The following is a 13,682-nucleotide window of genomic DNA, read 5'->3' on the forward strand; positions in this document are numbered from 1 at the left end:
AACCTATGTACACATTGCAAACGCAGCCATAATGTATGAATATTTAATATGCGTTTGATTGAACGGTGAGTAATTGAACGGTGCGCAATTGAACGGTGTGCAATTGAACGGTGCGCAACTGAACGGTGCGCAATCGAACGGTGCGCAATGTTTCGTGTCTAATAGCACGGTGGGCAATTGCAACGTATCCAATTGTACTGTGCGCCATTAAACCTCTCCCGAATTAAAAAAAGTAAATACATTCAAATATTTAGGTTTCACTTTTAATAGGAAAAGAGATTATAGAAATCATATAAAGGAACTAGAATTAAAAGGTAAACTGGCAGCAAATAAGGTGTAGAGCCTTGGGGAAAGAATATGTAATATGTAAAAATGATTTTAGTAGAAGATGGATGCTATTTAGTTATCTAGTCAAAAGCGTAATGTCTTATGGAGTGGAGATATGGGGATGGGAAGAAAAGAAAAAGTTAGAGAAAGTAATGTTAGACTATGCTAGATGGATATTTAATTTAGATTTTTGCACTTCGAGATACTTAATGTCAAGAGAATTAGGTTTAGATAAATTAAGAATAAAATAAGGTATCAGAGCAAGGAAAGATTTGAAGAGAAAATTAAAGGTATGAACGACAATAGATGGGTCAAGGTATGTTGGAACGAAAAAGTGAAGGCGGGATGGAATGATCAATATGGAAAGGAAAGGGAAAGATATTATAATAGAAGGTTGGAGTTCGTGGGCATTAGAGAGAAAGTTAAAAAAAGAGGAAGCCAAGAAATTTGTAAACGAATTGGAATGTAAAGATAGGGATGTTCAATGGCAGGAGGAGGCAAGTAGAATAAGAAATGCAAGGTACAACACGAAGTATAGGGATAGTATTGATAGTTTATGGAGGAAACCTAGATATTTAAGTAGGAAAAGTGTATCAAGTAGAAGTGATAGCGTAGGTATAAGAGCGTCCCTTACGGAAAAAACACTAAAAATAACACTTTAAAAAATACTCAAGTTGAGTATAATTTGGGACAAGGGATAAACACTCAATTCAGTGTAAACACTCAACTTAAGTGTTCGCTCTTTAATTTACTTTTAATTAGTGTGTTATTATATACTCTCAACTTAAATGTTCGCCATCTAATTGAGTGTTAATTTTAATGTTAATCCTAAATTTAAGAATAACACTGAAATTAACACTCAATTAGATGGCAAACATCCAAGTTGAAAGTAATACTCAAATTAATATTCAAAGCCAGCTGAACACTCTACAGTTGAATGTTTATTTTAGATATTCGTTTTATGTCCATTTCTACCAATGCAAATTAATTTTAATCTCGGTTGAACTTGCTTTTCTTGCTTTTGTTTTTATTTAACATTTTCTAATCTAACGTTTGAGAGTGCACATTCAATATTAAGTGTATATCTTCAACCGATAGATGTTGAGTGTACATCCTCAACGTTTCAGTGTTCACATTTTATGTTGGAAGTATACACTCATTTATTGAGTGTCATATCCCAATGTTGACAGCATACTTTCAAATATTCAGTATTCAAATCCAAACTTTGGTACACTCAATCATTGGGTATACACACTCAATGTTCGAGTATAAACACTCAATCTTTAGTGTAAATACTAAAGATTTGAGCGTATACACCTAAATTTGGGAGTAAACTCCCAAAATCGAGTATTAACACTCAATTTTGAGTGTAAACTCTCAAAATTAAAGTGTTTTTTCCGTAAGGGGTTAGTCAAATTGAGAATAGGAAACATGGAAAAATATTATAAATATTGGCTAGAAGAACAAAGGGTCTGCATATTTTGTGGAATAAAAAAAGATAAGTTAGAACACTTTATAGAAGATTGTAAAATAGCGAATACGTGGTTTAAAGAGTTAGGTAGTAATAGGATGAAAAGATTAGAAAGGCTAGAAAATGACGAGTTAGACGATACAAACGATAAAGTTTTAAAAAAGTTCTGGAAAGAAAAGAAAAAAATACAAAAGGAAAGGAATAGAATTATGTGCGCAAATATCAACTGAATATGATAAGAAATGAATTATAGGAATAGATATTAGAACTTATGTGATATTAAAAAAAGACTGTATTTATATGTATATGTATATGTGTATGTAACGTAACTATGGATAAGAAAGAAGAACGGTTAATGGAAGCAGGCTGTGATATGTAAATGCAATGGATGTTTAAATCTGTTAAATCTGTTAAAAATCTATTTAGAATGATTGTATTTTTGTATTTTTGTTTCTATAGAAATTGTATCTATAGAAATTATATTATTTGTACGTGACATTCTAGTCTCGTAGGATTTTGCATTTAATATAAATATGTAAAAAGGTAATTTATGTAGGAATTTATGATTTTAAATAAAATATAATGGGTCTCGGTATGAAGGAAGATTCTTTATTATTTTAAAACAACGGATTTCTTGTTGGTCCAGCTATGTTCGAGGCGCGAGGACGACTGACTTGCTTTTCGCAGTCATTCTCCTTCAATATACAAGAGTCAATAAATACAATATTTGTGTATAAGTTGAGCCAGCAGGCTTTCATCTAACGACTCGAACATTCTCGAGTTTACAAAAATCTGATTTCCTACACTCGGCCGTCCTGACCAAGCGGTCGTCCCGACCGCGCGTTTCCTCTTATTCTAATCATCTGAAATATCTTCATTGTCATTAAGCCAGGGCTTTATGAAATCTGCCGCCGATGATGTCTGAAGAGGTCCCTCGTGATCGCCCACCTTTCGCACGACGTAACGATGATTGCGCAAGGCCCTGATAACCTCGTATGGTCCAAAGAATTTATGCGCGAGCTTGAGGCCTGGACCCTGCTGCGTGCGTTTAATCGCCACCAAATCTCCTTCACGATAGACAAAAGGCTCTTTTCTCTTCTTGTTGTAGGTTGCCTTATTTTCTCGCTGAATTTTCTCTATGTTTCTTCGGGCCTGTTCCCTTAGCTCCTCTCGATCGTCATTAAATGAGATGAGTAATTCCTTTTCAAGAAGCTCTCTGACGTCAGGATTGTCGCGGACACGAGGATGCACGCCCAATAATGCACGGAACGGCGTCATTCCGATACCTCTATGCTTCGTGGTATTTAAATATAACTGCGCAGTATCTAAATATTTGTACCACTCGCATGGCTTGGGAGCAGATAACTTCGTCAACAATGGTATTAGGGTACGATTTACCCGCTCGACCTGACCGTTCGCTCGCGGCACTCCCGTAGTGATCAGCTGATGACTGATGTCCTCCGACTGACAGTACTTTCCAAATTCTCCCGACGTAAACGCAGATCCTCTGTCGGACACGATTCTTTCGGGATTACCGAATATAGACGATTGTTTTTTCAGACGCTCAATCGCATCCGCCGCGCTTGCTGACTTAGTCGCGTACAGCCAAGTGAACTTAGAAAAGCCGTCCACCACAACGAAGATATGTGCGTAGCTCTTTCCAGTCGACGGTAACGGACCCAGATAATCAATGTGGATTGTATCCAGCGGCACGCTGCCCTTTTCGATTGGGTTCAGGAAACACTCGGGCTTTCCATGCTTCCGCTCCGCCAGAATACAAGCAACGCAGTTTTTCACGACTTTCTCAACCTCGGCGTGTAGGCCAACAATCCAATAATCTTTTCTCAACAACGCCTCCGTCTTACTTACGCCGAAATGTCCCTGCTCGTGGGCCCTTCGGACTATCTGTCGCCGCATGGCGCCCGGAACAACCACGCGAGCATCGCCATCCGCATCCCGATACAGGACTCCGCCTCGAACGGCGTAGCCATTCGATTCCCCTCGCTCAATCGCGTCAAAAATAATCTTCAAGTCGTTGTCCTCCTTCTGCGCTTTCCTCAGTCGCGCCAGCAACCCTTCTTCGCATTCGGTTACCACCAGACAGTGCGGTAACGGACTCCTACTAAGGGCGTCGATGTGAATCATGCTTCTACCAGGCCTGTGTTCTATCGTATACTGAAATTCCTCTAATAGTAACGCCCACCTCGCCACTTGCACGCAAAGGTCCCTCTTCGACATTGTCAGCGCAAACGCTCTACAATCCGTTACGATTTTAAATTTTATTCCTAATAAATATATACGAAATCGCTTAAGCGCTTTGATTATCGCGAGAACTTCTAACTCGTAACTCGTGTATTTTTCCTCGGCCGGCGTCGTTTTTCCGCTCGCATAATACACGGGGTGCAATAACCAATCTTCGCTGTTTTTCTGCAAGAGAATCGCTCCGTATCCGTACATGGACGCGTCAGTATGCAGCTCTGTCTCTGCGCCTACTCGATATAAATTCAGCACCGGGCGTTCGCTCAACACAATTTTTAGCCGGTTAAACGCGTCCCTCTCCGCCGCGCCAAAATGGAATTTTGTATTAGCTCTTAATAAATTTGACAATGGTCGCGCAATTAAGCTGTATTTCGGTATAAACTTGCGGAAGTAACCGCTCAAGCCCAGAAAAGCCTGTACTTGTCGCATATCTCGTGGTTCGGGGAAACGTTTAACGGCTTCAGTTTTTCTTTCGGATGGTCGTATCGTTCCGCGCTCGATTATATATCCGAGAAATTCTACTCTTCGCTGCAAAAAATGACATTTCTTCCAATTAATCGCCAACCCTGCCCGACTCGCGACCTCCAAAACAATTTCAAGATTTCTCAAGCCATTGTGCTCGTTGTCGGACAACACAATCAAGTCATCCATATAAACTAAAACGATCTTTTGTTTTATTAGACTTTTAAAAACTTCATTAACGAATCTTTGGAAGACTGTCGGCGAATTACACAAGCCAAACGGGACCCGAAGAAATTCGTACTGACCATCAGGCACGATAAACGAAGTATATCTTATGCTAGCCTCGTCCATACGCACGTGGAAAAAGCCGTTCTTTAGATCGAGAGTACTAAAAACTCTCGCGTCTTGCAGTCGGTCCAATTGATCTTCGATTAGAGGAAGTGGGTACCTGTCTTTAATTATTTTTTTATTAAGCGCTCGATAATCCACGCAAAGTCTACTTGATCCGTCTTTTTTTTTAACAAGAACTACAGGGCTCGCGTATTCAGAAGTAGAAGGTCGGACTATACCCTGCTTCTCCCACTCGTCTATCTGCGCGTTAACAATTTCTTTTTTGACCTGCGCTAAGCGTCTCGCTTTCTGATATATCGGTTCATCGTCGTTTAATATGATCGTCATCGTCATATCGATATCTCGCGTTTTACTCGGTTGGTAACTCTCGACTAAATCCGTTATAATACGCTTGTGTTCCGCGTCTTGTACGTTAGATACATCTATCGCGTTTACATCCTGTATGTCAATTGTAAAGATTTCCGGACGCGTCTCGCTGTCGACGGTTTCCTCGCAAATCGGTTTAATGGAGATTATATCTCCCTTAAAATTAACTTCTATTTTACTCAAAAAATCCGCGCCGAGCAGCAATCCGTAGTGCAAAATTGCATCGGGTACCACTCGAATAAGTATCGGGTAAGTATTGCCGTCGATCGCAATCTGCGTCCAGAATTCTCCCGTAGCCGACGCACGGCAACCGCCCACTCCGCAAAACTCCGTTTCGGATGCTCGCAATCTCGGTGACCCTATCAGCGCATGCTCGCTAGCTCGCACAATTGAAATATCGCTACCCGTATCTATCAATGCATTAATGACTCGAGAGCCCATCAACACGTCTTTCATGTATTTTTTGCATGCCACTTGTGAAACCGACGCAACTACGCTCTTTCCCGAATCATTTCTTTTTGGACACTTTGCAGCGATATGCCCGTATTTACGGCATTCAAAACATTTCGTTCCTAATTCTTTATCCGGACAATTCGCGCTAAGATGCTCACGTGAGCCGCAGTTAAAGCAACGCCTAGGAGCAAGTGTGTTTCCCCTTCCAGAATCGCCTCTTCCACCGCCGCTCTCCTTCTCACCGGTCCATTCGCGCCGATCCCCTCTCGCCGATCCATCGCCTCGTCCATCTCGTCGACTCGAACCAGCAACACCACGATCCCGCAACGTGATCTTTTCAAATGCTTTTAAAAGCGAATCGGTTGATGCAAATCCTTGTATGCGCGCCTGATCGCGTAATGCTACATCTGGGATGCCATCAATGACATGCTCGAGCAATTCGTCCTCATCCACCGGTACGCGATTGCCCATGATTATTTTATCATGAAAGTATTCGTGAAACGTCTCCTCTCTCTTCCAAACGCGACCTTCGAATTTTCTCCGCATCGTTAATTTACTCTCGTGACGACAAAAATTGCTTTCAATTTTTGTAAAATTGTTTCGAACGACATGCTTACGTGCTCCGGTTTTGAGTGAAACCATTCGAATGCCTTTTTTTTCAGTTTCATGCCGATCAAAATTTTAGCGTAATCGTCCTCTAATTTATACGTGGTCTTTATGAATCTTACTTGTTTTTCCCACGTGTCGACATCACTCGACACGCCGTCAAAGTCGCTCAGCAAATCTCCGATCACCGTAATGCTTGTCCGCGGCTGCGTCCGGGGAGTTATTTCTTCTGCACCACCACTGACCGTCGCCGACTCCGATTCTCCACTGTCAAAATTTCCTCGTCGTTGTTCACGCAGCATCGAGATTTCACGTCGAGCCAACTCGAGCTCTCGTTCTGCAAGCTTCTTTTCGCGTATATAAAAGTCGATCTCCATTCGTCGCAATGCATCTTCTCGCGTCTCGTCTTCAGCGCTCACGCAGTCTCCGTCGTGTTCAGCCTCCTCCGTCATCGTCAAATTCGTCGGGTTAGCTGAGACGTGCGATGAGTTCCGCCCTCGTTCCCGCCGTCGATAAACCACACGCCTTTAATTTATCTTTCAATTCGCTTACTTTGAGAGTATTATGCTCAGACATGTCGAACGTCTCGATTCTTATTGTTCACCGTCGTCCTCACTCACCGTCGTCGTTACTTCACAGAGCAGTATATAACTTCAATAATTCACAAACTCGTGCGTCGCTCGAATCTATCCACACCGATCCCGGACGAGCCCCCAAAAAGATGTAGGAATTTATGATTTTAAATAAAATATAATGAGTCTCGGTATGAAGGAAGATTCTTTATTATTTTAAAACAACGGATTTCTTGTTGGTCCAGCTATGTTCGAGGCGCGAGGACGACTGACTTGCTTTTCGCAGTCATTCTCCTTCAATATACAAGAGACAATAAATACAATATTTGTGTATAAGTTGAGCCAGCAGGCTTTCGTCTAACGACTCGAACATTCTCGAGTTTACAAAAATCTGATTTCCTACATTTATAACCCTTTTCGTCGGCATTTAGGGATAGATCCGCACTCTATGATAATAACAGGTTTAGTAAAATATAAATTTTAGAGTATAAAAGGATGATGGATGGAAGGATGAATGTGTAGTACCATTGTAAACCAAGTCACCTTCTTAGTAAAATGTAATGCTGAAGAGAATAAAGTATTATTATTATTATTATTATTATACTTATTGTTTTTGTTAATATATTTTATACTATTACTTAATATACTCTATTGCATACTTATAATATTTTTAAATTATGAATTTACTGAGGAAGTTTAGTAACAACACCTCTAAATGTATATTCGTATTGCCATAAAGCTTGAGCTTCACCAATTTCAGAAACAAAATATTCTTTAGGAATATTTCTCATTTCCTTTGCTGTTGAATGTGTATGATTAGCACCTATTCGGCCAACTTAAGTAAAATGTGGTGATAAGTGACGTCTCCACTGTCCTTGTCGTATGTGGTCATCTTGATCTTCAGTATCAATTAAATCTGTTGTACAATACTGACAATTGTTCATAGTTTTACATTCTTCCCCGAGCATAATAAAAAAGTGAGTCCCAGATGCGCACAGTAATAAACGGGCACAGCAGGCTGAGTGAAACGGACACAGACCAAATGCACACAGACCAAATGCGCACAGTCGCAAACCTATGTGGTGCAGAGAATGCTTTGCACACACACACACACACACACACACACACACACACACACACACACACACACACACACACACACACACACACACACACGCACGCACGCACGCACGAACGCACGAACGCACACACGGGGGAGTCCAAGGGGAGGCTTCGCCCCCCCCCTCCCCCACCCACCCCGTCGGTGGAGGTACCCGAAAAGTCGCAACCCATGTGGTAAGTTTGTTGGTTATTGTGTCCGTTTGGTCTGTGTGCATTTGGTCCGTGCGCATTTGGTCTGTGCGCATTTGGTCTGTGTCCGTTTCACTCAGCCTGCTGTGTCCGTTTATTACTGTGCGCATCTGGGACGCTCCCTAATAAAATTATGTCAGCAAATGAGAGCTTTGAACACATTCTCATAGTTTGTTGTTGACATGAAAAGAGGTTTATGTAAAATACGTCATTGCGCAGTAAAAGTTCCAAAGGCATTGCGCCTTGCACACGACAAGCGATAATTAAGGCTGGGTTCGGGGAGACGCTATTAGCGCTAAAAGTATCATTCTATCCTTGTTGTTCAGTTAATGTCGAAAAAAGATAGAGCACGCTCACAGCGTCAAAAGCGTGCTCTCCGAACGCAACCTAATATCCTCATATCACCAATCAAATTTTTGCGATAGGATAGAGTCACATCATATATGTAGACAGCGGGAAAACGTTTTCAACAAAAACAAAGGGAAAAGGAATATTTATCCTTGTAAGTATATGGCAAAAACAACCGTTACGGAAATAACACTCTAATTTTGAGAGTTTACACTCAAAATTGAGTGTTAATACTCGATTTTGGGAGTTTACTCCCAAATTTAGGTGTATACGCTCAAATCTTTAGTATTTACACTAAAGATTGAGTGTTTATACTCGAACATTGCGTGTGTACACTCAATGATTGAGTGTTCATACCAAAGTGGTACATAATTTAGAATCTAAAAGATGCATGCCAATCAATGAATGCACAGTATTACTTTCGTATGTAAAAATTTTTTGTATTAATTGTAACAGCCCAAGGTCCAAGTAAACACCAAGTAAGTAGGCTCGTACCTGTCATACTGCTCGTATGTGTGGCGCTCTTTCCTTCTAGAAAACGGAGTGGTAGGGATGTCCAACACGAAAAGAGACAAAATATATGAGAATATATTAATGTCTCTGTCGATTCTCCCCGCGCGGACTCCGGCATATAGCAATGGCCCCTCCATTAATACAAGCTCTATGGCCGCGCTACAGCTCGAGCGTCTCGGCTCTTCACACGGCGCGCTCTCATTCGTACAATTTGAAAAATTTATATCTCGATTATTGATAGACCTAACCCAAGACAATATTGGACTTTTATGTTCATCTCGATCCCGTATATCTTTCCATTACGGGATGGCTTCCGATTACATTACACCTTGTATATATATATATATTTTTTTTTTATATTGCGGTATAATAATGTCAGATCAATATTTTCTAAACTGCTGCATAATGATGTATAATACCAAGATATTCTAAATTCCATTAAATGTTAAATACATATATACATATACTTTTCTGTATTGCAAACTCAGGCTCTTTATTTGTAAGAAATACGTGTTATAATAAATATGTAGTTAAGTCAACATTTTTTATTTATTTATAAATTAATCTACTCTCACCCCCGATTAAAGACTGCATCGGATCCGATCCCGAGTTATAACAATTAAGTTTGTTGACTCGACGGACGCACAGCTCGGAGATCAGGGTTATAGTGAACCTATCGGCACACTGACCCACATTCCTAGCAATAAAAAGTGCGTTCGCCCCTAAAGCACTTTGTCTTTTCCTCGTGTGCCTTCGAGAGTGGGAGCATACCAGATGCGCACAGTAATAAACGGACACAGCAGGCTGAGTGAAACGGACACAGTAACAAACGGACACAGTAATAAACGGACACAGTAACAAACGGACACAAACCAAATGCGCACAGAGCAAAACGGACACAGACCAAATGCGCATAGAGCGAAACGGACACAGACTAAATGCGCACTTACCAGATGCACACGGACCAAATGCGCACACTGCACGTGCGCACGGACCAAATGCAATCTATGTACATTGCAAGCAGAGTAAAGTCCACATAGGTTAGCGACTTGGACGGGGTGGGTGCAAAAGGGGGGCCGAAGGCCCCCTTGCACCCCCCGTCTGTGTGTGTGTGTGTGTGTGCAAAGCATTCACTGCATCACATGGGTTTGCGACTTTCCGTGTATGCATTTGGTCTGTGCGCATGTGCAGTGTGCGCATTTGGTCTGTGTCCGTTTCGCTCTGTGCGCATTTGGTTTGTGTCCGTTTGTTACTGTGTCCGTTTCGCACTGTGTCCGTTTGTTACTGTGTCCGTTTGGTCTGTGTCCGTTTCACTCAGCTTGCTGTGTCCGTTTATTACTGTGCGCATCTGGGACTCACTCTCGGGAGTCGTGTTGCGTTGCGTCCTTCCTTACTTTATCTCCATTTCGTAAGACACCTAATCAATCTCCTGATCCTACCCAACATTCCATAAAGCTGGACGTAATAATTAAAATGTAATAATTTTACTTACAACAAGGTAACAACTAGGGACAACTCTGTAAAAAGAGGAATAAGAATACTATTTTTCTTAATATGAGGCTGAAGCAAATTTGCCAACAATTTAAATTGCTCAGGCCACATTGTACATAATCAGAAGAATTCTTCATGATCACTTTGAATCAATTCTTGAACAAGGTTATGATAAAATCCTTGAGCGTTTTGTAACTTGTTGATAGGTTGAACCCACCAACGCCGTTGCTTCGTTCTTTTTCTTATATTGCGGTCTTATATTGTAAGTTGCATTGTAGCAATAATAAATTATGCCAAGATTGATAAAATAAAAGGCACAGTCTAATTTTTCTTTTATCCATGGTAATTATTTAGGAGAAAATCGGTGAAATTAGGTTCATTCGACGCGTTTTTGCGCATGTCTACTGCCACTATTGTTGTGGATAGGCAAGGTTGTAGAAATTACGCTACTGCATACGTCCTACTACTTTAGGGCCACCGCACAAACTCTTTCGTAACGCGTTACGTTACGTTAAGTACTCCATATGAACTTAAGTTGTACTTAAAATTTAACTTAAATCAACGCACAAAGAAATCCTTAACGTAAGAACTTAAGAACTTACGTTAAAAGTTTCTTTGTGCGTTGATGTAAGTTTAATTTTAAGAACGAACTTAGGTTTATGGAGCACTTAACGTAATGTAACGTGTTACGAAAAAGCTTGTGCTCTTACTGCCAGTGCCAGTTCTATTGTAGACGGACCTTAAGGGGATCCTAAAGCCGCGGTCGAACTCTGACGGAGTTGCAGCGCCGCGCCGCCTGAACGGAATTAAATAATCGATAACTTACCGACATTTTTATTTCTGCTCTGTATTACCCTCCAACTCGAATAATATGCATGTAGGGCAGGTTTATGTCCAAACTCAATCTCAATAGAGTGAGACAGAGAGAGATAGAGATAGAGATAGATAGATAGATAGTGGCATTTATTACGCGCTCCAGGATTGCATCCTTTTAAGCGCAGAGACAATTTGATACATGTAATACACATTATTTTAGCTTTTTGATTTGCTTGCTATAGAAACGTTAACATAATAATAAAAGTATAATACATAATATATACAGTGTGTCGCTCGCAATTATGTTCTCTGCAAGCTTAATACACAGCACAGCTAGCTTCCCCATTTCCGTCGCTCAAACCATTTTATTTACGACCATCCAACAGATACCTATACAGCCTGGACTTAAATCCCTCTACGGTGTCTGAACTCCTTATATGAGACGGTAGACTGTTCCAGAGATGTAGCGCTCTAGAACAGAAAGATTTTTTATAGATCTCAGTGCGGCACAAGGGCAGAGACAGCATGTCCTTCTCGGCACGCATTTCCCGCTGTCCCTTCTGTATGTAAATCTTTCACACAAAATACTAGGTGCCCCATGATGAAAGACAGAAAAAATCAAGCAACCCACGAAATAATCTCTACGCATCGCAATCTTCAACCATCCTAACCTGTTGAAGTAGGAGGTTATATACTCATTCCACTTTGCCTAGTATATAAATCGAACAAAAGCATTGAATGCTCTGTTGCAGTTTTAGGTTGTTCTCCATAGTAATGTTCCTTTGTGCTGCACAGCAGTAATCAAAATAGGGCACAATTAGGGCCATTATCAGTCGTGCCCTCAGTGGTATTGGCAGTAGATGTTTGCATAATTTTGTAACGAGCCGTTCCTCCGCCGTCGTTAAGGCACAAAGATACGAGGCCGTTACCTTCCTACCTCGTGTAGTCCCCTCTGCTTATCTCGTTCCCCCGCACATCTCCGCTCCTTTTGTCACTAAACGGAAGCTATAATAGCCCTCCGCTGGTGATAAGAGAGCAGATCTCCCCAATCTAGCGAAGTGAGCCGACCGATCCTCTCAGCGTATTGAACTGAGACTCCTAGTGCACGAAGTGAGTGCCGACATAACCTAGAACCTAGAACCGGCTTCCTTGCCAGTGCGCACTGAGCGCTTCCTCGCGCCACATACTGAGTGGCAGACCACCGCCCCGCTCGTCACCCGGATCCTGGTACGCGCACTGAGCGACCGATCCCGACACCGTACACGGGGACCCCGTATTGAGGGGAAACCGACATCGCGGAAGATCATCTACGCGGGATGATTCCATACAACAGATGATCGCCGTCAGTGTTGCACATTTCAGAGTTTTGCCACATAGATGTGGCAGGAGAAGGAGTAGCGCACATCAGCGAAACGCTAGAGCGACGTTGCGAGTCGGTTTTAGCCGGTGAGCGCCCTCAGGACATTAACGACATGGATATGAACTACAACCAGTATCCGAAGGGTAACTCATATGCACAATTTTTAGGTTGCGTTCCGTGCTATGTACACAAAGCGACAGCTATATGAGAGTGAGCGAGAAGGTAATAAGAGTGAGCGAGACGACAATAAGAGAGCTTGAAGCACGAACGAGACGGTAATAGGAACGAGCGAGATAAAAATACAAGACGAAAAGTGGGGGAAAGTCTCGAGCCTCGAGTCGCTCGAGCTTCGAGCCTTCTTCTCGTGCTGTTATTCTTATCTCGCTCGTTTCTATTACTGTTTCGCTCGCTCTTTAGATTCTGTTGTCGTCTTGCTCGCTTTCATTACTTTCTCGCTCATTCTCATGTAATTATCGCGTTACGGGTTACTCTCCGCTTACTCTTATAACCATATTTACAGACCGACGATTATAAATTTGTACTATTAAATTATTTATTACATTTATTGTATATAAATTGTATATTATATCCCCGATAGAAAGATTTTGCAAACATTGTACAATAATGTGTTATGAGTGACACACTCATAACGATAAGGTGTCAGTAACACGATGACGTAAGTCGGTCAGCTGCAGTCAGCATCGAGCGCATCGCGCGAGGTTTCGCGCAATCCGCTCGACAATTAGCGCAATGCTCCTTAGACAGCACTTGCTGTCTAAGCAATAATTTGGAATACTGACCGATTTGCGCCCTCACGCAATCCTCCCCTTCTTTCGATCCAACTACCGAATTATCGGATATATAAACCGGCGAAAGAAGGTGAGGATCGGGTCAATTCGAAGTAGACAAACTAAGACTACACACGACACTCTGCTTTGCGGGGTCGTGTATCGCCGAGATAACTTATACTAAATAT

The 13,682-nt window shown here is 41.7% G+C and overlaps 1 long non-coding RNA gene across 1 annotated transcript; it reads right to left on the minus strand.

The window, feature by feature from the left end:
- Positions 1-11,476: 11,476 nt before the first annotated feature.
- LOC114254335 lies at positions 11,477-13,406 on the minus strand. Its single transcript, XR_003625710.2, has 2 exons — positions 12,018-13,406; positions 11,477-11,817 (listed from the first exon to the last, which is right to left on the minus strand). It is a non-coding gene; the product is annotated as an uncharacterized LOC114254335 (long non-coding RNA).
- Positions 13,407-13,682: the final 276 nt, after the last annotated feature.

Source organism: Monomorium pharaonis, chromosome 9 (genome assembly GCF_013373865.1).
Source record: "Monomorium pharaonis isolate MP-MQ-018 chromosome 9, ASM1337386v2, whole genome shotgun sequence".
NCBI classification, from domain to species: Eukaryota; Metazoa; Arthropoda; class Insecta; order Hymenoptera; family Formicidae; genus Monomorium; species Monomorium pharaonis.